At 37.4% G+C, this 25,944-nt stretch overlaps 1 long non-coding RNA gene across 5 annotated transcripts in view; it reads left to right on the top strand.

Annotated features, from left to right (window-relative positions):
* LOC150109796 (uncharacterized) overlaps window positions 1–25,944 on the top strand; it is a 160,139-nt gene that overhangs the window by 77,575 nt on the left and 56,620 nt on the right. For all 5 annotated transcript variants that reach the window (XR_016548672.1, XR_016548671.1, XR_016548675.1 and 2 more), the window contains one exon: window positions 15,871–15,927. This is a non-coding gene — a long non-coding RNA (uncharacterized LOC150109796). The remainder of the gene's footprint in view (window positions 1–15,870; window positions 15,928–25,944) is intronic.

Raw genomic sequence — 25,944 nt, 5'->3', positions numbered from 1 at the left:
AACACTTTTGCTCTTGCGTTCACATTCACACCATTCCTCCCTTTATAATTTAGTTTTCCTGACTCTGTGTTAGGTCTCATACCAGTTATTGGTTTTTCTAGACTCCTGATACCAAACTCATTCAGGTGTAGGCCGTCCCTCTTATATAAATCCAGTCTTCCCTCCAACTCACTCCACACATCCAAAAACTCGCATCCATTCCTTCTACACAGCCTATGCATCGAATCGTTTGCCATCATAGCCCTTCTTCTTAATTCATTTTTATCATACCGAGGTAAAATACTGACGATTTTCACTTTCTCATTCTTCACTCTCGCTTCTTGCAACAACACTTTCATGTCCTCTCTCATACTGAACTTATCGCCAGTTAAGTGATTAGTACCTACTATGACTACTATTTCTTTCACTTTTCATTTCTGTTTTTGAATTGCTTGCGTTATATTTTTAATTTTTGCACCAGGAAAACTTGATGTTATAACTCTCATCTATAGTATGTTTTATATAATCATCCCCATACCAAATAATTTTTTTCTTTTTACTAATAACATCACTTACCTGATTTCCGTTATTTCAGACTTACCTGTTTCCTTGCTTTGTTTCTTATTTTCCTGTTCATTATTCTTTTTCTCCCTATGTTCATTTAAACACTTTTCAACTTTTTGCAATTCCCACTTTGTCTCTCTGATGATCTGCTTCAAGTTCGCTATTTTGGCAATTAATTCATTTTCATTAACCTCCTGCATGTGTACAATAACCTTGTTAGCAGGGCTAACCTTCTTGTTCTTGTCTGCAGTGCTTTTTTTAGCATTATATTTCTTGCCCTTTTTTGGCACTATTTTAAACGTATACTAATTATTGAAATATATTATATCACAATAAAAATATGTGATATAATACTAAATACACTATAAAACACTAAAATCTATACTAGTATACTACAAAACACTAATTTTCTAATGGAAAACACAATTAAAACAGACAAAAATCACCAACTTTACAGGAGCACTAAATTCGCCAACCAACCACTATGTATCCTCAAACCAATATCCTAGTATATATATACTTCCATTATACATGTCCTCTATAAATACTTCTGAATTGGCAGAACTTACAGAATTGGAATCGATAATTCCACACTCCTTTGCATATCTGTCCAAATGCATGCAGCATCCAACCAACGCCATATCATGGTTCAACTCCAAACTCACAGAACAAATTTCTCCTCCTCTTTGTTCATTCTTTCTGCTGCTGCCCTCTGAACAGTCTCCCACCACATGTTTCCCAAGGAATACAATCCACAGCTTTTCAAGTGCAATGTGAACAAATTCTTTATTGCCAGTCCGTGGTACTAATGTACTGTAGGTTAACCAGCCTCTAGTCGATGGGTTCTCCATTAAAAATAAAATCACATCTCATGTTATTCATCCAGCTTGATATATTGTTCTATGGATGCTAAGTGGGAGAAGATGTTCATGCATGAAGTGGCTAATGCCATGGTCAGTAAATTTTCCTAATATTCTGTTACTGCGAAAGACTCCATAAAAATCTTGTCACTGCAGTTTAAAAAAAAAAAAAAATCTCCCACAAACTTTCAAAAAATATTTTAAAAATACAACGAAAAAGTTTATAAATGAAAATTAAGTTTATCTGATAAAACATTTTTAAGATAACTTATTTGTTTGCATTTATTAAGGCAACTGTATACCTTTTTATTACTGAAACTGCCATGAGTTAAGCTGTGACATAAAAGAAACTGAAGTACAGTCAGTTGGCTTACTGTGATATTGTAATCCTTAGAAAGTTAAATAAAAGAATATTGTGCCTTTTGCCATATGCTGTTGTAAGGATTGGTTGATGTATTTATGGCAGCCATGTATCACTTGAGTTTTATTTTGAATCTCAGTAAAAGGTATGCATATTATTGGAAAGTTCTGGAACAGCAGTTACTCACTGGGCAGGGTTTCTAGTTAGTATCCCTGCCCAGTGAGTAAGAAGCATATAGAGTTTGATTAAATGAACAATAAAGTTATTTTTCTTGGAATAACTTTTAGAATTACCCAATTAAATGTTGCACCTCTATTGTCAGAATGTTATCTTCGTGCCCATTTCAAAACATGAAAGAGGAACGTTTTTCATCAAATTTTCTTGTCAGAAGAAGATATGTATACACATAATAAACAGCTCTTTAACTCCTTTTATTGTTATCTAAGGGATTTGAATGGTAAGACAGACTAAATGAATAGGTGTGTAGAAACATTAAAAACATAAATTAAATATAGAGAACAGTAGAATAAATGCTACAAAGAAAGTTCCATATAGTCAGTGAAACTAGAGAACTTTTAGCTGAATGACGATATATCCCAGAAGCGAATTTGTGAGAGGTAATGTTTTTCATATAAAATTCGATTTCATATAAAAATTCTAGAATTGCTATAGTTTTCCTCTGTATTTAACATGAATTTAAAAGTTAGATATATATATATATATATATATAGGATAAAAAGAAATTTAATTTCAATTTACTAATTGTAATTCTGCAAAGAGAGAGAGAGAGTGCGAGTGTATTATCTTATCCTCTAGGACTCACTGTTGAATGGTATGTTCATAAAAGTTGGATGTAGAGAAAGTGTGGGATTTACACAGCAGAATTCCATGTCAAAAAGAAAGAAAAAAAATTCTACCACCACAGATATCTAGACCTGATTTCTTATTCATGACTGAATCTCAGCTGGCATAATCTTTAACTACAATTCACCTGAAATTTTCATTTTATATGATGCTTTTGAGAAGAATGATGAAATATGTGCTTTGGTGTAGAATATTAGGCTTGACTAAAATTTCAGATATTTCCTTTATATGATCTGCATATGCTCAAGATTTCCTGGCCTTCATTTGTTTACTGTTCACCAAAGGTTAGTATAATTCAAATAATTATACTAACCTTTTTGATCATCAGTCTTTTGCAGGTTAATCATATATAGTCTTAATTCAGAAAATCTTCTTTGAAGATTTCATGTCCATAATTCTGTCTCCCCTTTCTTTAATTTCACAAGTCATGCTTGAAGAGAAGCTGAATCGTTTTGTCTAATAATCTAATGCAAATCATTTCTATCTGTTGTAATTCCATTTAACTCTTATCATTTTCTTTACACCTGGGACCTTTTCTTTCTTAACTGGCTCTTATTTAACTTAACAGATCTCAAATTAAAGTTTTTGTTGATGTCTTTCTCCTAGTTAGTGTCAGCCTTGTCTTATAGCACAACAATGATGCCAATTAGTATGAACTTTGAGATTTCTGTTCTTCTTTTATATAGCCTGATTATTGCTTCCACTCATCATCAAATTCCTGACATGTACCCTCAAGGAGTGTACAGGATATGATAGCACTACATGAAAAAATTACATCATTACTAACTTCCTATCTACAATTTTCCTCCAAATCAGTCTGTTACTTGTCAAGACTCCAACATTATCAGATCTTATATTTCTATTGTCTAAGGCACTTTGTACCGTATCAATCCACCTATATCTTGGTCTTCCTCTGAGTCGTTTTCCTGCCAACCTGGCAGAGAACACTTGTTTTGCTAATCTTTCCTCGCCCATTCTGTTTCAGTGCCCATACCACCTGAGATTAGCTCTGCTAACGCATTCCTGGATGCTGACAATGTCAAGTTCTTTCCTAATATGCTCGTTTTTAATATGATATTGCCATCGATGCCACCTGTTCATGCCTCTAATCTTTCTCAGGACTCTCATATCTGTGGTCTCTAGTCTTTGGTCAACTGTTTTACTTCTGACCCAGCTCTCAGATCCATAAATTAAAACTAGTTTGATGTCTTGTATACAGCTAATTTAGTGTTCCGACTAATTTCTTTCTTATTCCATATGAATTTATTCAATTGACTTCCCACCATACCATCTTTGGTGATTCTGTTGTCTGTTTCCATATTTAATTTACCATCTTCACTAAACATCGTGCCTAAGTACCTGAAATGTTTTACTTGTTCCCTGTTCACAACATATTTGACATTTTCAACGATTCTACCTATTTTCATTGTCTTTTGTCTTTTTAATGCTGACCTTCATACCATATCTATTACAACAGTTATTCAATTTAGTCAGGGAAGCTTGTACCGTATCAAACTTGTAGCGGATTTATTTATAAGTGTAACATTGTCTGCATAAAGCTAAGAGCTGACATTAACATCTCCAATTCTGATATCATGTTTAATACCACTTTCCTTCATAATATGATCCATATAGATAACGAATAACATAGGGGATAATGTACATTCTTGTCTCACACCAGATTTAACATTAAACCATCTTCTTGTACTTCAATTCTAACTGCTGACTTACAACTCAAATAAAGACTAAGTATTGCTTGATATAATGCCCCATTCACACCATATAACTGTAGCGTATAGAATAGCTTCTCTCTTGGTACCTTGTCCTATGCCTTTTCCAGATTGACAAAACTTAAATACAGATCTTTGTTATTTTCCTATGATTTCTCCACTATTTGTTGTAAAGTGAAGATCTGATCCTGACAGCCTCTATTTGGCCTGAATCCAGTTTGTTCTTCACCAAGCTTTTCTTCTCAACTGTTTCTCAAGTATACTTGCATAGATCTTGCCAGGAATACTCAGTAGGAAAATACCTCTGTAATTCTCACATTCAGTTTTATTTCCCTTTTTATATATGGGTACTATTAGAGATCTACTCCAATCATTGGGAATTCGTCCCTCTGTCCAGGCTTTCTGAACTATGCAGTGCAGCCACTATAACACTTTTATACCACCATACTTCAGCAGTTCTGCTCGAATATCATCTACTCCTGCTGCCTTTCCACATTTCAAGCCTTTGATGGCTTCAAGTATGGATATGTATTCCTGACTGCATGCCTGTTGAGTGTTTTTTACCACTGTGCTATCCCTGCTTGTTTCATTTAGCAGTTTTTCAAAGTAATTACTCCATACTTCAAGGATATCTTTTTCTCCCATTTTCATGTCACCATTATCAACTCTAACTTCTTTTACAGCACTCTTCCCTTCATTTCTAAGCTTCTTCAACACCCTCCAGAATATCTTATCACCTTCTTGATATTTATTTTCTATGTTCTTGCCAAAGTCCTCCCATGACTTTTGTTTAGCTAGTTTTACAGTGTTAAGCTTTCTTATATTTGTCTCTGTATTCTGTAAGAGTAAAAGCTGACTTATTTGCCAGGAACTTTTGATATGCTTATTTTCCTTCACTGCCTCTTTAACTTCCTGTGTCCACCATGGAGTTCTGATTTTTGTATCTTTCCAGACTACTTCACCACATGCCTCTCTAGCTGAATCAATCAGGGTTTTCTTCAAGGCTTGTGACTGAATCTCGAAGGTTTGGTTCCTATTCTCAAACTCGTTCATTTTTTCTTGAATAATCTTTGTGTATTTTAGTCTACGCTTCACATCTGAGAGCTGCTTAACTTTTATTTGCTTTCAAACTTTCTTACATGTTATTCTTTTCAATATGAAATTCAATTTTATCCTACTCAAGACTAAATAGTGATCACTTCCAATTTCAAATCCTCTGTGCACTCTGGTGTCCTGCACCAGGGAGAAAACATCACTATCAACAATAACATAGTCAATGTGACTTTTCTTATTCCTTGCTTCTTCTCTCCATGTGAATTTGTGCACATTTTTATGTTGGAACATGGTGTTAGTTATAATCATTCCATGTCCTGAGCAGAAATCCAACAGATATTTGCCATTATTATTAGCTTTGCTCTTTTCTCCAAATTTACCCAAAATATTTTCGTATGTCTGACAATCATTTCCTACTCTGCTATTTAGATCCCCAACAAGGACCAACTTTTCGTTTTTCATTGTGTCAGTTGCTTTTTCTAAAGCATCAAAAAATGCCTCCACTTCTACCTTAGTAGAACCTTGTGTGGCACCATACGCACAAATAAGTCTCATTGTTCAATTCCCCAGTCTGATATTAGCCCGCATCACTGTACTTGAGACTGCCTGCCATTCAAGATTAGCCTCGTATTTAGTGTTGAATACTATGGCTATTCCTCCTTTTCCTTGATTGTCATTGCCTGAATATAACATTTTGTATTTATTGCTCAGAAAGATCTCACCAGTTTTTGTCTTTTTCGTTTCAGTCACCCGTATTATGTCGATCTGGTACTTATCTAATTCCTCAGCTAACTCCATTTCTTTGCCATTCGGGCTTCTTATGTTGATAGTACTGATCTTTAACTCTGATGATGTTGAGTTGGGGTTTGTTTGCAGAATTTTCAGATTTGTTCCAGTAGCTGACTTTTCGCTGTTCACCCTTTTTCCCTGGCGAAAACAACGGGGGCCTTGCTTAACTTCATCCGACATGAAATTTTGTCATGTTGTAGCATCATTTTGTATATTGGCTTAAGCCAGTAAGAATACAATTTGGTCAGCTAAATCCCAAATTGCCAGCCCCTCCTCGTTCGTTCAGTATTCAGAAAGATACCCAACTGGGTGCACTACGAGAAGGTGAAGATTGGACATTAGGTTAGAAGCCCTGGTTTCTGCATATCTTTAAAGGCTATGTGGCGGTCTCCTCTTAGTTATACAGCTTTGACCTTTAAGCACCCCTATTTCCACTCTCCTGGTCAAAACTCTTGTTCCAATTTAATTGAGATTGCGTGGTGAGATGAATGCTCTTATTCTTGGATAATGGTTGGAATTAGAACATAAGATATTTCATCTTATCATTGTATAACAGAGCAAACACCTAATTAAGAAACATTTGAAACATGCTTGACATCTGGGTAAGAGTAATTCTGAATACTTATGTAAGAAAAGTGTGTATATATCATATGTATATTCTAAAACTGAGTTAAAACCAAATTACCATGCAAAATAAACTTTATTGTAAAATAATATGCAAAGCCAGGCCAACATAACCTGAGTAAATGTTGGGGGGGGAGTGGGGTAGCAGACATCTTCCCCTAGAGGTCTCGTCCTCGTGGAATGTAATTAGGAGTGGCAGGAGATGATCGGACGTCATACACTCGTAACGGCGATTTCTACGTGCCGTGTGAACAGAAATGTTATGGCGATGACCGTTAGGGAGGAGGTATATAAGGATTCGAAACCCCCCTCTCACTCTCTTGTTCCCGAGTCCTCCTCACCTCCTGTTGACTGGAGCCATTACAAGATCTGTCGCTGGTATGCGATTGGACAGTTTGAGACAGGAAGTCCAATTCCGAGATGCTGCAGCAGGCTATGCCACAAGGAACGTCTAAGAAAGTACGTGTCCAGTTCTGTGCAACAAAGGAAATCAGATAGAAGATCACGTTAGCATATCGATGATCGGAAGCCTAAACCGTATCATATAGAAGATAAGGGCAGTGAGGGAGAAATTCTGTGCAACAAAGGAACGGAGCCTCCATGAATAGATAAGTAGAAAATTTGTCATTTATTTTCTGTGTAGTGTTGCGTAAACTTAAAACGAAAGACTCGGAGACATTTCTTAGAAGGAACTTTAAGAAAGAGAGTTCTTGTTTAGAATAATAAGAGTGGAACAAGTGTAATATAAGTTTGAATATAAAATATATCAGTAATAAGTTAAGAGGATTTTATTCAAGGAATGATTGTTAATTGAGATTCAAAGAATGTAAGATTATGGTGAGAGATTGATACTTTGTGTATGGTAGTTAAGGTTAATAAGAATATAAAGTGCCTTTTTCTGTGGAAGTTGTTGGAGCTTTTAGAATTGATACATTCCTTAACTAAGTCTGAATATTGAATATGACTGAAAATATGTTTAAGAGAAATTTTACCCAAGGAATGATTGTTAACTGAGACCAGAAGGGAAACATCATATTTAACATTTTGGTGTGAGATTGATTCTTTGTGTATGATAGTTAAGGTTGATGGAAATTTATTGTGCCTTTCTGTGGAAAGTGTTAGTCATCAGAATTGATATATTATTTAACCAAGTTTAAATGAATCCCTTTAATTTTGTGTAATTAGTACTATGTACATTTTGTTAATTAAAACTTTTTTTTTTTAACCTACTGTGTCTCTATGGAATTCGATGCACCACTTGTAAAATTAAGTACGAATCTGGGTGGGAAAAATTTGTAGAAGGTAATATACGGTCACGATTGAATATCACGTGTTGTTTTTGTGCAATCCTTACCAATCCCTTGATTAATCATTTTTATTAATCTAATAGTTCTAAGTGGCTCAGTCTATGATAAATATGAATATCCTTAGGACTAAACGAGAGGTTGATAACGAAGTGCCTGCCACATAGGTTTTGGCTCGACCCCAGGCCTTTCCTTTGTGTCCCTAAGATACCACGTGCCTCACAAAGGCAAGGCTATAGGAAAATGCATTTTCCTATAGCCTTGATATAACAAAATGGCGCTGTCGACAGGATGTAATTTGCATAATTAACACACAAGAATATATGTAAATCACAGCAAGTAGGTTTCGAATTCCATTCAGAAGATTCTAAGAATTTTATCAGTAAAGTTGATATTAAGAATACTGTTAAACTTAGGTAGAATACTGTTATACCCCAAGTAGTAGTGCAGGGATGAACGATGGCGAGTTCTTTAGATGTATAAATCCCTGATCATGTCATCCGTTTCCTCAATTCTCGGGGGAGGAAACAGATGACATGATCGCATTTTTTACTTATATAGAGGAACTGAGAAAGGCTGGAGGATGGACAGTTTCATCTACTGGTTCTACTCCGTAGCAAACTAACTGGAAAGTCAAAAACCTTCCTATACTCCTCTCTCATTCTATAAGAAACTCTGGAGTATTCCAAATTCAAAGAGGTACTAATTTCTCAATTTGCTAAATTGAGGAGTTTGGGGCCTAATTTGTGGAAGCTCCAGAGATGTATTCAGAAAGATAGGGAGAGTGTTTCTGACTTTCAGAATAGATTGCTAACGGTTGCCAGTGCTTTAAGTGTCTCAGGTGAGGAAAGACCTCATCTGGACTGGGCTGTCTTCCAGTAATTCAGGCAAGGAGTAAGACAGGAATTGAAAGAAACTGCCTTCAACAAAAAAGTGACTAATTTGAATGAATGCTACAGTGCAGTTAAGGAACGGGAGCAGATACTTGGAGACATATGTCTCCCGCATCTGCTGCCGGCTTTGTAAACTTGGTTGAGGAAGATCGCTGCACTATGAGTCTGCCTGAACAAGAAAAGGAATGCAGAGAGAAAAAGGACAAATCCAGGATAAGGAAGGGAAACGAGGGTAATGATAGTGAAGTGGTAAACAAATTATTGACTGAAATCCTTCCTGAAACTTGCAAGATCAGGGCTATAGTCAAACAGGAAGTGGAACTTCTCCAGAAGCCTGTCATGGAGCAACTGAACAAAGTGATGAAGAGATTGGAAACAATATCAATGAAGGCCCCAGAACCTGAAATTATTAAGGCGGACGAAACCAAAAGTCTGATATGAGAAGAGGTCGAGAGGCTACAAAGGCCCCTTCTTGACCGAGTAGATGCTGTCATGGAGAAAATCACAGCTATTACCTCCCAAGAAAATTTAGTACTACCATCAGATCACAGGACGGTCAGTAATGTAAGAGATAATAGAGAACCTCCCAGGTGTTTTAAGTGTGACCAGATTGGGCATCTTGCTCGCAATTGCTACAGTAGGAGGCGAAACAATGGAAATTATAATGAGGAGCCAAAGTCCTTCGCTTATGCAAATAGGACATGGAGAAGAGGGTAGAGAATGAGTGAATTGCCTTATGGAATGATGGAAAAAGGAAGTGTCCATGGTAGGCACTGTAAAGCTTTATTGGACACTGGTTCCCAAACCTCATTCATTTCTGAGGATTATTTCAAACTAATCGAGCCCCACTTAGATAATAAAGTTGCATACCTCAGAAGGCCAGTAAGAGTAGCTGGGATCACCACCTCCACAGCCCATGCCACAAAGTCTGTATATTTGAAGTTGTACCTACTTGAATTCAGGCTATGTGTGTGGCATAAATTTCTGGTCTTATCCAGGGTTTCTCTGCCACAAATCAAACTAATTCTAGGAGATGATTTCTTGAAGAGGTACAATTTCAAATGTGATTATGCCAAGAAAGAAGTACATATCCTTGGTACGAGGCGAATTTCTAAAGAGAGTCAAAGCAACATCTCTTATAAGAAAGAAAAGCATTCGTCCAGACATGAATCGCAGAAACAACAAAATAAGGGCCAGGTTAGTAATTCAATCACTGAACCTAAGGATAATAAATTTGGATTAAAGGAGATTCATCTGTCGAAGAAGACAGGACCTCATGAACCTTAGGCCACCAGTAGAAAGGAAGTCAGAAGAGATTCTTATAAATGAAGAAAATTTGAAATTGAAGGAGAGGCAAACAACGGTACTGATGGTATATTATAATCAAATTGAGAAAAGAAATGAAAGAAAAATGAACTGGGATGGGTCTTGGCCTGCAGTGAGAAAGGGGAACGATACCAGCAATGAGATAAGAAAAAGGAGAGAATCAAAGAAAGTAAACCTTAGTCTTGATAGAGCAAATCATAAAACCAAATGCCTCAGGTTCATCAGAGAATTTTTCAGAGAAATCATTCCACTGAACAACAAGGAGAAAGAGAATAGGCCAATGGGGGGGGGACTTTCGAAGGAACAGTTTTTGAGGAAACACTTGTTGCGGATTTATACATCTAAAGAACTCGCCATCGTTCATTCCTGCATTACTACTTGGGATAGACATACTTATATTCTTAATATCAACTTTACTGATAAAATTCTTAGAATCTTCTGAATGGAATTCGAAACCTACTTGCTGTGATTTACATATATTCTTGTGTGTTAATTATGCAAATTACATCCTGTCGACAGCGCCATTTTGTTATATCAAGGCTATAGGAAAATGCATTTTATGCATTTTCCTATAGCCTTGCCTTTGTGAGGCACGTGGTATCTTAGGGACACAAAGGAAAGGCCTGGGGTCGAGCCAAAACCTATATGGCAGGCACTTCGTTATCAACCTCTCGTTTAGTCCTAAGTATATTCATATTTTTTATAGACTGCGCCACTTAGAACTATTAGATTAATAAAAATGATTAATCAAGGGATTGGTAAGGATTGCACAAAAACAACACGTGATATTCAATCGTGACCGTATATTACCTTCTACAAATTTTTCCCGCCCAGATTCGTACTTAATTTTACAAGTGGTGCATCGAATTCCATAAAGAGAGACACAGTAGGTTAAAAAAAAAAAAAAAAAAAAAAAAAAAAAAAAAAAAAAAGTTTTAATTAACAAAATGTACATAGTACTAATTACACAAAATTAAAGGGATTCATTTAAACTTGGTTAAATAATATATCAATTCTGATGACTCTAACACTTTCCACAGAAAGGCACAATAAATTTCCATCAATCTTAACTGTCATACACAAAGTATCAATCTCACACTATAATCTCAAGTATAATTTCCCTTTTTGGGTCCAGCTAACAGTCACTCCTTGGTTAAATATCTCTTAAACATACTTTTAGATATATTCAATATTCAGACTTAGTTAAAGAATGTATCAATTCTAATAGCTCCAACTCTTTTCACAGAAAAAGCACTCTAAATTATCTTCAATCTTAATTACGATACACATAGTATCAATCTCTCACCATAATCTTACACTCCTTGAATCTCAGTTATCAATTATTCCTTAAATAAAATCCTCTTAACTTATCTCAGACATTTTCAATATTCAAACTTGTATTACACTTGTTCCACTCTTATTATTATACACAATAACTCTCTTTCTTAAAGTTCCTTCTAAGAAATGTCTCTGACTCTCTTGTTTTAAGTTAACACAACACTAACTCCGTGGATTACACACAGAAAATAAGTGACAAATTTTCTACTTATGTATTCATGGAGGCTCTGTTCCTTTCTTGCACAGAATTTCTCCCTCACTACCCTTATCTTCTATATGATACGGTTTAGGCTTCCGATCATCGATATGCTAACGTGATCTTCTATCTGCTTTCCTTTGTTGCACAGAACTGGACATGTACTTTCTTAGACGTTCTTTGTGGCATAGCCTGCTGCAGCATCTCGGGATTGGACTTCCTGCCTCAAACCATCCAATCGCATACCAGTGACGGACATTGTGCCACCTGGCTCCGGTCAACAGGAGGTGAGGACGACTCAGGAACAAGAGGGCAAGAGGGGGGAGTTTCTAATCCTTACATACCTCCTCCCTAACGGTCATCGCCGTAACTTTTCTGTTCACACGGCACGTAGAAATCGCCGTTACGAGTGTATGACGTCTGATCGTCTCCCGCCACTCCTAGTTACATTCCACGAGGACGAGACCTCTTGGGGCAGCTCTCTGCTCCCCCCCCCCCCGAACATTTTCACAGGTTATGTTGGCCTGGCTCTGCATGGTAATGTAGGTTTTAACTCAGTTTTAGAATATACATATGATATATATACACACTTTTCTTACATAAGTTTTCAGAACTACTCTTACCCAGATATCAAGCATGTTTTAAATGTTTCTTAATTGGGTGTTTGCTCTGTTATACAATGATAAGATGAAATATCTTATGTTCCAACTTATCAGGGTATAACACCAGCCCATCCTTGTTCGTTCAGTATCCAGGTAGATACTGAATGACGGTGCACCACGAGAAGGTGAGGGTTGGACATTAGGTCAGAAGCCCTGGTCTCTGCATTCCTTTTAAGGCTATGTGGAGGTCTCCTCTCAGTTATACAGCTTTGACCCTTAAGCACCCCTATTTCCACTCTCCTGATCAAAACTCTTATTCCAATTTAATTGAGATTGCATGCTGAGATGAATGCCCTTATTCTTGGATAATGGTTGGAGATTTTGAGTAAAGCACTCAAAATCTCCAACCATTATCCAAGACTTGGTTGTATTAAAAACTTATGCTCCATATAACAAGAATCATTACTGATACTATTCACACTTACACTAAAATTATTTGAACTTGAAAATAAAAAAAACAGAGACTCAATGGTGAGATCTTAAATATGACATCTGTTCTGCTCTACTCCTGATACTGTAAATCCCAAATGCATCCAACCTTAAAATATTGTTTTCCATATCTCGTGTGGTTTACCAAAAAACCTCCCTCAGAATGCATGATGATATCCAGAAGAGAGCTAAAGATGATCATTTTCTTGATTACTTACTCCAGACAACAGGGAAACGTTTTTGCCATACTGTTTTTACCAACTTATAAAAACTTCGACTCTTCATGAAATGTTAACAGATTCCTATTTTACTCCCTCTGATAACTTGCCAACACACAACACTATTGTGTTGTTTGTTGGGGATGTGAGGCTGATATTAGAAATAAATAAATAAATAGATAGTAATAGATAGATACTATAAATGGAAAAATTTATTAGCTAATATCCTGTTAAATTATTATTATTTGACAGTATTGTTTTTTAACATGATTACTTTGTGTTTTTGAATTGTTTAGATAATCTCAAATTTTTAACTTTCCCAATTCCAAATACAGTGGTACCTTGAGATAAGAGTTTAATTCATTCTATGACCGAGCTTGTAAGTCAAAATGCTCATATCTCAAATCAATTTTCCCCTTTGAAATTAATTAAAATGAGATTAATTCGTACCAGTCCCCAAAAAACCACTCCAATTTTTTTATAATAATGTATTTATAATGAACAAATATTGTATACAAACAAAATAAAACCAAATACTGTACATACACGTAAAAGAGAATCTAAAGAAATAAAGAGATGTTGGCGGAGCTGATTAGCGTATGGAATTAATTTTTTCTTTCGCTTCACTTTTGCTTAACTTAATTTTCTTCTTCACTAGTTTTTTTCTTTTTTTGCCACGCTTTCGTCACCTTCATCCGCAGGGCGTTTCAATAGAAACCTGTCCGAGGAGCTTTGTTTTTTCCTCCCTTTTGGAATGTTTCTCAAATGAGTTAGGCAAGTGTCATTAAATGACGCCGCTGCACCACCAGTTGCAGCTTTTTCAGGGTGTTTCTTTTCAATAAAGTCAGAAACTTTATTGCCAACACTTTCTTTATCTCACTTGAAGAGATAACCTCATCTGCCTCTGCGGTTGTACTAATCTCCTGCAGAATCTCCGTATGTTGCTGCATGTGTAGTTCCGTCAACTCCTCCATCGTCAGTTCCTCAGAATGTGTGGCGACAAGGTCTTTGATGTCTCCCTCATCCACCTCCAAGTCCATGGACTTTCTGAGGAACACAGTCTCCTCCAGCACTTAATGTTCAGATTTAAATCCTTCAAAGTCCCTCACAGCCTCAGGCCACAACTTTTTCCATGCAGAGGTCAATGTCCTTTTTGTAACACCCTGCCAGGCCATATCAATAATTTTGAGGCATATGACAATGTTGTAATGGTTCTTCCTGAACTCTCGAAGGGTGAGGTTTGTGCTCTCCGTAACCTCAAAGCAGCGTCGGAACATGTGTTTAGTAAAAAGTCTCCTGAAATTGGAGATCACCTGTTGGTCCATGGACTGTAGGATAGGGATGGTGTTGGGCGGAAAGCAGAGAAACTTTATAAAGCTGAACTCCTCGAGGATATCTTCCTCAAGGTTTGGTGGGTGAACAGGAGCATTGTCAAGGATGAGAAGGGCTTACAGGGGTAAGTCATTGACCTTGAGGTATTCCTTAATGGCAGGACCAAAGACCAAGTTGACCCACTGCACAAAAAACTGCCTGGTGACCCATGCCTTTGGGTTTGCCCTCCACATAACCAGCAGTTTTTCTTTTAAAACCTTATGTGTCTTGAAGGCTCTGGGGTTTTCTGAGTGGTATATGAGCAGCGGCTTGATCTTGCAGTTGCCACTCGCATTTGCACACAGTGCGAGGGTCAACCTATCCTTCATGGGCTTGTGACCTGGCATCTTCTTTTCTTCTGCCGTTTTGGAAGATGCCAAGCAAAACTTACATAAGAGCCCAATCTCGTCACAGTTGAAAACTTGTTGAGGGATGTATCCTTTGGCTTCGATCAATTCAGCAAAGGGTTTTACAAATTCCTCCTCTGCCTTAGAATCAGAGCTCGCTGCCTCACCATGCCTGACAACGGAGTGAATGCCGGTCCTTTTTCGGAAATTTTCAAATCACCCACGACTGGCTTTGAACTGCTCTTGTGAAGCCTCCTGTGCTGAAGTATCTGGGGTCTGCTGCAGCAAATCTGCGTAAATGGCTCGTGCCTTCTCGCAAATTATAGTCTTTGTCACAGTGTCTCCTGCGAGCTGCTTCCCTATCAATCAGAAAATCAGCAGGTTCTTCATCTTTTCATGGACAGAGTTGCGTAGCTTTGAAATAATTTTAACGCCCTTAGCTGGAGTTATAGCCTTTAGAGTCCTTCTGCTTCAGAATAGTACATATCGTAGAAGTAGTGCAATCGTATTACGTTGCCAAGTCTATTACTCTTACGCCTTGCTTCTGTTTGTCTATTATCTCACACTTTAATTCCATGGATATCACCTTTTTCCTTTTCTCACCACTGTTCTTTACACTCACCTTCTTTGGACTTATGGTTATACGAATAAAATTAGCTAAATAACTGTACATACAAAAAAAAACACAGAATTAAAACTCAATACGACAACAGAATGAACGAATGAGTGAACTGAACGACGTGCAAGATTTGGGAATCTGAGCAGAGTGGTGGTTGTGACGTCACCGAAGCAGGCTCGTATCTCAAATTCTGGCTCATAACTCGAGGCAAAAAATTGACCTAGTGACGACTCATATCTCAAAAGACTCGTATGTTGAGGTACTCGTATCTCAAGATACTACTGTAGTTAGTTGTAAACTGACATTTTGAATGAAATAACATTTAGCTTTTTTATCCATAAAGGTCACAAGCAGTCCAGGAAAATCTGTGAAAAGAGGACGGGGGAGACCAAGGAAAGAGGTAATTTTTTATTTAAAACAATCAAATTTAAAATTTGAGGGTGTGGGAGTGAATTGCCAAATAGATATGACCAGACAAAATAGTTGAACTGAGTGACCGCTTTGCAAGATTTGTCATCCAAGTGAAGATATTGCTGTGATAAGAATTGATGTGAGAATACTGTTCGATAAATTTGAAGTATTTAGATATTGCAGAATCTCAATGTAACTACAGCTGTGGAATTAGATGGGCTATCAGTGTGTGTGTGTTGGAGGGGGGGGGGGGGGGCTGTGAGGTAAGGTAAGTATGTGTGAGAATATACAAAAAACTTCAATGGGACAGTCAGTACAGTACAGAATAATTGGGAGCCTGAGAGGAAGCTATAGTTTATGTATACTAATGCTAGTGGTATCAGAATTATGAGGAAAGTATTTTTGGCACTGGTTAGTGCAACCTTGCCAAAAGTTACAGTCGTGAGACTTTGCTAAACAGCAGATATAGTTACAGAGATGAAATAGGATAAGATGGGTATCTTGTAGGTATCAGATGGTACCCCATCTTATCCTAAATGGTAGATAAATTCAAGCCCCCCCAAAAAAAAAGAGCAGGAGATCACGAAGACAAGTATGTAGATGACAATTCATTTGAGGCAATCTGGTGCAAGAGCTCTAGGCTAATAAAGCAAGTTGTTTTTTCCAATCTCCTCCAGTGATTAGTATATATCTCTCTTTGGTACTGATTTTAAGACAAGTTGATGTAATAACCATTTCTTCTTCAATACTTTCTGAACTGGGTGTGAATAGACCTGGATCATTGTGATATTAAATGGTCTTGCTGCAAATCTTGTCTATCATTATTTTTTTCTTTTAAAATTACATGGTAATAAGGATTTATTTTGACATCTAACATGGCAATGGGAGAAATTAATTACGTTAGTTTCCTGAAGTTTCAACTTTCATCTGGAGTATACACATATATATACACATGAAAAGCTATATTACATTTCGAACAGTATGCTAGAGTGACACTAATTTGATCAGCCATTATTCTACTGGTCTAATCTCTACAGGACAAATGTTGATCCGATATCATAGTCCCATTTTGCCAATTACTATGTTCTGGTTATTTGTTGCGGCAAAATACTTTTTACCTGCAAAAGAGGGAGTATAGCCATGGGCCTTGCTGCTTCCTCCCCCTCCATTGCCAAATTATATATGCAAGTTTGTGAACAACATGCAGTGGATTCCTTTAACTTAAAATCCAATCTGGCTTAGGTACCGCCAGTATTTTCATTATTTGATTCCATGGCTGCCAGACTTCAGATGCCTTCTTCAGCCTGGAATAAACAACACACATGCAACTGAAAATTGATCCCTCCATGCTAGGCATCTGTTTGTGATGGAAGGTACCTCCCAGCAATGGTACTGGCCCATTTTGTTCTTTCTCTTTGCTTTTTTTCACATATTCTTCACTTTACTTCTGATTCTTTTTTACTGTTCCTATTTTCCAGACTACCATCACTGGGATCTAATGCTGTGTTTGTCCATGTGACCCAGACATCCAGAAAGAGGTATCCTGATAGTCTTGCACTACTTTGACATTAAAGATAAGTTGGCTAGTGGCTTGCCTGCAGGGGTCAAGAGTGCTGTAGTAAGTCTCCTCTATGATCCAGGGATAGGGCTTTGATGATGGAGGATTGATTTTCACAACTTCAGTTATATTGATCTAGCAGATGCTGAGACGTCTAATGTCATCGTTGATCTCAAGAATTGTTCATATTCCTACTAGAATAATAGATAATCCTAACCACTATGTTAGAAATTTATCTCTTCCTCACTATAATAACCCTTCTAAGATTGAAATGTTTTACATTCTTTTCTGTTTATAGTAAAGCTCAAAATAATTTTAAAAATTAGTTTTTAACTCACTGAAACTGATTTTGAAAAGTCCAGATGGAAACTTGCACTATGTTCAAATGGCACTTCATCTTTTCTTTGCTTTTGCCAAAGGTATTGGTTATAATACTTTAGTCTGGTTTCTTCTACTGTGGATCTTATTAAATAACCTCTTACCATTCTAGACATGTAATATTCATTGTTCCCTTTGATCCTCCTTCAAAAGTGAAGAACTTTGTCAGAATTGAATAACAAAAATGTCTTATGATCCAGTTATCAATTGCTTGATTATGAAGGTTTTAGCTCTAGAGTTGCTTGTCTCCTTTACTATGTCACTGTTTTTTCTGCTGTTCTACTGGTATCTATACTGTGACTTGGAAATTCGTCCATATTCGACCTATTAATAAGACATGTGGCAAACCATTAATGCATAATTTCTATGGTGCCTTGAAAGTACCATCAAATAAATGGTCACCACCAGAAACAATATTGTTGATAGGTGATAGATTAATTTGGAGATGACTCGCACTAGATTTAATAATGATGCCAACTTAACTGTGGAATGTTGTCATAGTACTCTCCTTGAGGGTATATGTTAGAAATTGAAGTTTGGGAATCTCGCTCTTAAGCTCCTGTCATGTGATCTGACTTCTGCAACTGATATGCCAGTTTTTCTCTCCAGTTTCATATTGATTCTCATACACAGGCTTATACGTTGGTTATGCATTTCTAAATCATTTAGGGAATTAAACAACGTAGATCTGAATATAAATTAAATTATACTTTAATAAATATTTCCGATATTTCGGCAACTTCACGTTGCCATTTTCAAAAGGAACTTACAAAAAGGCACGTGCACGCAGGCACTACAACACAGTAACTGAAAATGAAGATATGAAGCTATCGTTCTCCTAGAAGTCCTGATGGGTGCCCTCTAGTGGGCTAAGTAGGTGTTCTTGGCCGTTGGGCTGAAGGTCTGCTGATGTATGCCTCCCAAATTTGGGGCAGTCGCATACAACCAAATTTGTTGAGGTTTGGAGAGTTTCTTAGGGCAGAGGCTGATTCCATAAATAATCTTTCGAGTTTATATTTGCTCCGGTGTATTATTGTTGCTTTCTTCCACCGTATTCTGTGGCGAGTATCCAGAGCATGGTCTGCAAGACCAGAATGGCTATACTTATAAAACCGGATGTAGTCCTTGTGTTCAGAAATTCTGATATTCGCTGTCCTGCCTGTTTGGCCAAAGTACGACAGTTTACAACTGCAAGGGACCTGGTATACACCAGGTAGGTCTAGGGGAAGTGGTTGGTCTTTGGTAGAGTGGATAAGGGATGCCAATTTTCTGTAAGGCCTGTAACAAGAGGTGAGGTCATGTTTTTTTAAAATTTTGGTAATTTTTTCCGAGGTGCCTTGGATGTAGGGAATGGTGATGGATTTAGAGTAATCTTTGTTGTGGAGAGGGGGGGGGGGGAGGACTGTGGTTTGTAGGTTTTAATATTTTTTGGATTTTTTTTTGGGGGGGGGGGGGTAGCTATTGGCTGAGAAGGTGTTGAGGATGTGATTTAGTTCAGTGTTTAGGGCCATGTCGTTAGAATAGATTAGTTTAGCCCTGTTGTATGGTGTTTTCACCACTCCATATTGTTGTGTGTGTGTGGGGGGGGGGGTTGTTGGTGAATGTATCTGCCTGTATGGGTGGGTTTTCTATAAACTGAGAAAACCAAGGTTCCATCAGGCTGGCGGGTGACTAGTGTGTCTAGGAAAGGGAGGCTGTTGTTTTCCTCTTTTTCCCGGGTGAACTTGATTCTGGAGTTTTGGTTGTTTAAGTGTGTAAGGAAGGAGAGGAGTGTTTCAGGGCCATGTGGCCAAATCACAAACACATCATCAACGTAGCGAAGCCATATGGTTGGTTTCTGTGGGGCAGAGGCTAAGGCTTTTTCTTCAAAGGTCTCCATAAAGGAATTGGCCAAGGGTGGGGAGAGTGGTGAACCCATGGCTGTCTCCTCTATTTGTTTGTAGAATTTTCCCTGCCAAACGAAATAGCCCAATCAGAATCCAACTTGATCTTCCATCACAAAGGCTAGACTTGTAAATATTATTTAATGTAAACAACTTATTTTACAATTTAATATTCATATAACTACTTTAATTTAGTCTAATATCTAATTATTTAATCAAAGATATATGTATTAATAGTGATAAGACTGTATTAAATATTATTAAGCTATTTTAATTATTACTATGTTAATATTATAAGAACTTGTATTTGATAATTTAACTGTGCATTAATTGAAATATAAATATTCTTTATTTATTCCTATTTGTAGAAGTTTAGCGTTATGCAATACCTCAATTTTATTATATTTTTTTTGGTTGTCATGGAAACGTATGTAAGTGAGTGAGCACGTTTTGGAACCACGTGAGGAGAATGTTTATTGAAAAGAGTTTTAGAAGGAAAATCACGAGAAGAATTTAGGCGGGGAAAAATGGAGATATAAGCAAAGAACGCCAAAAATAAAAATAATAAGGAAACAGAGAGAGAGAGAGGACTGGCATTAGGTTGGAATTGGAGCATTCGGGAATCACAGTGCGATAATAGAGTCGGCAAGTCACTCAAGCAGCTAATTAAAGTCTACTAGTTGAGAGGCGGTTAGCTAATAAGTTGTAAAATAACAATTATAGCTACGGAAGACAGCTGAATGACTACTAAATAGACTAGCGATACTTGAGTTGAGATTTAAATTCAGGGCCGACCTGTCAAGGACACACAGAATCTTGAAATAAAGCACGGAGTTACTAGAGTAGTAGAGGGTGTAAAGTTGAAGTTTACCGTTAGCTGTGTTTAGATTTATAGTGCCCAAAGAATTATTTGAATGCAGGAGGAATGAACAACTGTGCATATAAAACCTCAAGTTAAGAATTATTGTGTGTTGCCTTATTTCATGAGTGATCAGTAGTACTTTATGCAACAACGTTTGTTTATGTGTATTGTGACTGATGATTAATTCAGTTATTGCTTAGAAGAATTTATTTAATGAGTGCCGTTTACTGTTTAAGTGTTTACAGTTATAAAAAGTGTTTACGTATAAGTAGGTGAAGAAAAAAGATTATTGGTAAGATTATTCCAACCGTTAATATTCCTATACAGAGAAGTGTGAGAATTTCATCCTAGAATTTCCTTATATTAACAGTAACTATTGGTGAGAATTAACTGAAGTGTAAAATTAAAAGTGTTTTCTTGTAAAGTGGTATTACTGTGATTTTATTGTATTTGGAACTTAAAGAACTGTGAGAAGACTGTATTAGAAATAACAAATTTACCATTGTCTGAGTTTGTATGACAGTATTATCAGAAAGGCTGAAGTGTTTATAATAACTTAATTAGTGATTTGATCTTAAGTGTAAAATATGTGATTTTAAAATTAAATGTTTGTTTTTGTTTATCTAAAGTTGCATTTTGCCTGAATCTCTTTTACTGCACCATTCATAAAATATTCGAACCAAAGCGTGTGAATTAAGGAAGTTAAATATACTCGGCCAGTATATATAATAACAACATATAAAGAAAAGGTAGTTGAGAGTTGGTTTATCTTCAATTCTTGAACTAATTCAGATATAAAGTGACGCAGTCTTTAAATATAAAATTTCTTTATATTTGAATTAGAAATCAACTCACAACTTATCAATTAGTTAAGAACATCGTAATAGTAATCATGTCGGATCCAAGGTATAGATTAAGAAGAACTAGGATCCAACAGTAATAACCAGACTATGTCCTGAGCAGAAATCCAACAGGTATTTGCCATTATTATTAGCTTTGCTCTTTTCTCCAAATTTTCCCAAAACATTTTTGTATGTCTGACAATCACTTCCTACTCTGCTATTTAGATTCCCAACAAGGACCAACTTTTCCTTTTTCATTGTGTCAGTAGCTTTCTCTAGAGCCTCAAAAAATTCCTCCACTTCTATCTTAATAGAACCTTCTGTGGGACCATAGGCACAAATAGGTGTCATTGTCCAGTTCCCCAATCTCATATTTGCCCACATCACTCTACTCGAGACTGCCTGCCATTCAAGAAGATTAGCCTCATATTTAGTGTTGAATACTATGGCTACTCCTTTTCCTTGATTGTCATTGCTTGAATATAACATTTTGTATTTATTGCTCAGAAAGATCTCACCAGTTTTTGTCTTTTTTGTTTCAGTAACCCTTATTATGTCGATCTGGTACTTATCTATTCTCGTAGACAGGCTTATACGTTGGTTATGCATTTCTAAATCACATAGGGAATTGAAACAACGTAGATCCGAATATAAATTAAATTATACTTTAATAGATATTTCCGATATTTCGGCAATGTCACATTGCCATTTTCTAAAGGAACTTACAAAAAGGCAGGTGCACACAGGCACTAACAATACAGTAACTGAGAATGAAGATATGAAGCTATCGTTCTCCTAGAAGTCCTGATGGTGCCCTCTGGCGGGCTAAGTAGGTGTTCTTGGCCGTTGGGCTGAAGGTCTGCTGATGTATGCCTCCCAAATTTGGGGCAGTCGCATACAACCAAATTTGTTGAGGTTTGGAGAGTTTCTTAGGGCAGAGGCTGATTCCATAAATAATCTTTCGAGTTTATATTTGCTCCGGTGTATTATTGTTGCTTTCTTCCACCGTATTCTGTGGCGAGTATCCAGAGCATGGTCTGCAAGACCAGAATGGCTATACTTATAAAACCGGATGTAGTCCTTGTGTTCAGAAATTCTGATATTCGCTGTCCTGCCTGTTTGGCCAAAGTACGACAGTTTACAACTGCAAGGGACCTGGTATACACCAGGTAGGTCTAGGGGAAGTGGTTGGTCTTTGGTAGAGTGGATAAGGGATGCCAATTTTCTGTAAGGCATGTAACAAGAGGTGAGGTCATGTTTTTTTAAAATTTTGGTAATTTTTTCCGAGGTGCCTTGGATGTAGGGAATGGTGATGGATTTAGAGTAATCTTTGTTGTGGAGAGGGGGGGGGGGGGGAGGACTGTGGTTTGTAGGTTTTAATATTTTTTGGATTTTTTTTTGGGGGGGGGGGGTAGCTATTGGCTGAGAAGGTGTTGAGGATGTGATTTAGTTCAGTGTTTAGGGCCATGTCGTTAGAACAGATTAGTTTAGCCCTGTTGTATTGTGTTTTCACTACTCCATATTGCTGTGGGGGGGGGATTGTTGGTGAATGTATCTGCCTGTATGGGTGGGTTTTCTATAAACTGAGAAAACCAAGGTTCCATCAGGCTGGCGGGTGACTAGTGTCAATGAAAGGGAGGCCGTTGTTTTCCTCTTTTTCCAGGGTGAACTTGATTCTGGAGTGTTGGTTGTTTAAGTGTGTAAGGAAGGAGCGGAGTGTTTCAGGGCCACGCGGCCAAATAGTGAACACATCATCAACTTAGCGAAGCTATGTGTTACAGGCCTTACAGAAAATTGCCATTCCTTATCCGCTCCACCAAAGACCAACCACTTCCCCTAGACCTACCTGGTGTATACCAGGTCCCTGGCAGTTGTAAACTGTCGTACTTTGGCCAAACAGGCAGGACAGCGAATATCAGAATTTCTGAACACAAGGACTACATCCGGTTTCACAAGTACAGCCATTCTGGTCTTGCAGACCATGCTGTGGATACACACCACAGAATACGGTGGAAGAAAGCTACAGTAATACACCGTAGCAAATACAAATTCGAAAGACTATTTATGGAATCAGCCTCAGCCCTAAGACACTCTCCAAACCTCAACAAATTTGGTTGTATGCGACTGCCCCAAATTTGGGAGGCATACATCAGCAGACCTTCAACCCAACGGCCAAGAACACCTACTTAGCCCACTAGAGGGCACCCATCAGGACTTCTAGGAGAACGATAGCTTCATATCTTCATTTTCAGTTACTGTGTTGTAGTGCCTGCGTGCACGTGCCTTTTTGTAAGTTCCTTTTGAAAATGGCAAAGTGATGTTGCTGAAATATCGGAAATATTTATTAAAGTATAATTTAATTTATATTCAGATCTAAGTTGTTCAATTCCCTAAGTGATTTAGAAAAGTTTCATATTGAATATGACAGGTTGATCTGTTCCGCCAACTAACTCCAGATGCAATCCATAATTACACTGATCATAGTACCTGCATTTCCTCATTCTCATTTGACAAACCTTGCATTAACAAATCAGCAAAACAGTATCATTTTCTACAATTCTGACTAGTGTTACTTATGACATCATTTACTCATTTATTGTTCTTATCTAATTGCCAATATTTTTGCTTAGCCAACCAGACTGCCAGCCTGGTTGGCCGAGTGGTCATCATTTCTCTCCAGCCAAAAGGCTGTAGGTTTGAATTCAGCTGTGGGCATGGATGTTTGTGATTGTCTGTGGAATTACTAATGGTGGTGGTAGATGGTATTGGTATGGTTGTGGTTAGTTGTTGGTGGATTTGAGTGGTGGAGACAGATGTAGGGTAGGCTGTTAAGTGGTGATTATTAATAATAATGAAGAGCCAAAGGCTTCAATTCGGCGGCATTAACTTATTTACGTTAACGGATATTGTATCCCATATTGTTTCTTAGCCGAATAAGAATCTCAGAGTTTCATGCCGAATATAGAAACTATATAAAGTTTGGCGATTCCAAGCATACCCAAATAATTGGATAGTGCAGCACATGACCCTTGAAAGTAGTGCAAGCTGAGGCAACTCGTGTAAAGGATGGAGCAAGCTCCGATCACTATTCTTGATATTTACCCATAATGTGAACTAACTCCTAGGAGCTGCGTTTTGTTCAACATTATGAGAGAAGGTCACTACCCAGACCGGTTTCGACCTTTTTTGAGGTCTCATCAGTGAGTAGGTAGACCTAGTTAATACCAAGTTTGTAACGAACAGAACTTACATCCTTTCTATGAGAATTGCCAAGAAGTGTCCTATTAAATTATTAATAATAATGAAGAGCCAAAGGCTTCAATTCGGCGACATGAACTTATTTAAGTTAAGGGATATTATATCTCATATTGTTTCTTAGTCGAATATGAAACTCAAAGAGGGTGCTTAAGGGTCAAAGCTGTATAACTGAGAGGAGACCTCCACATTGCCTTTAAAGGAATGTGGAGAACCGAACAGGGCTTCGACCTAATGTCCAATCCTCACCTTCTCGTGGTGCACCCAACAGGGTGCACCACGAGAAGGTGAGGATTGGACATTATAGGTGATTGGACATGAAATTTTGTCATGGGCTGGCAATTTGGGATTTAGCCGACCAAATTGCATTCTTATTGGTTAAACCAAAATTAAAAATTATGGTATGGCACGACAAAATTTCATGCCGACTGTGGCGTCGCCTGGTTAAACAAGGTCCCCCGTTGTTTTCACCAGGGAACCAGGGTGAACAGCGAAAAGTCAGCTACTGGAACAAATCTGAAAACAAACCCCAACTCAACATCACCAGAGTTAAAGTTCGGTACTATCAACATAAGAAGCCTGAATGGCAAAGAAATGGAGCTAGCTGAGAAATTAGATAAGTACCAGATCGACATAATATGGGTGACTGAAACAAAAAAAGACAAAAACTGGTGAGATCTCTCTGGGCAATAAATACAAAATGTTATATTCAGGCAATGACAATGAAGGACAAGAAAGAGTAGCCATAGTATTCAACACAAAATACGAGGCTAATCTTCTTGAATGACAGTCAGTCTGAAGTAGAGTAATGTGGGTAAATATGAGAATGGGAAACTGGACAATGAGACTTCTTTGTGCCTATGGTCCCACAGAAGGTTCTACTAAGGGTAGAAGTGGAGGAATTTTTTGAGGCTTTAGAAAAAGCAACAGACACAGTGAAAAAGGAAAAGTTGGTCCTTGTTGGAGATCTAAATAGCAGAGTAGGAAATGATTGTCAGACATACAAAAATATTTTGGGAAAATTTGGAGAAAAGAGCAAAGCTAATAATAATGGCAAATACCTGTTGGATTTCTGCTCAGGACATGGACTCGTTATTATTACCACCATGTTCCAACATAAAAATGTGCACAAATTCACATGGAGAGAAGAGGCAAGGAATAAGATAAGTCTCATTGACTACGTTATTGTCCATAGTGATGTTTTCTCTCTGTTGCAGGACACCAGAGT

Source organism: Typopeltis vanoorti, chromosome 1 (genome assembly GCF_054136105.1).
Source record: "Typopeltis vanoorti isolate ZY-2024b chromosome 1, IOZ_Tvanoo_1.0, whole genome shotgun sequence".
Lineage (NCBI taxonomy): Eukaryota > Metazoa > Arthropoda > Arachnida > Uropygi > Thelyphonidae > Typopeltis > Typopeltis vanoorti.
Note: the sequence above shows the minus strand (reverse complement) of the source record. Positions and strands in the feature narration are given on the sequence as shown.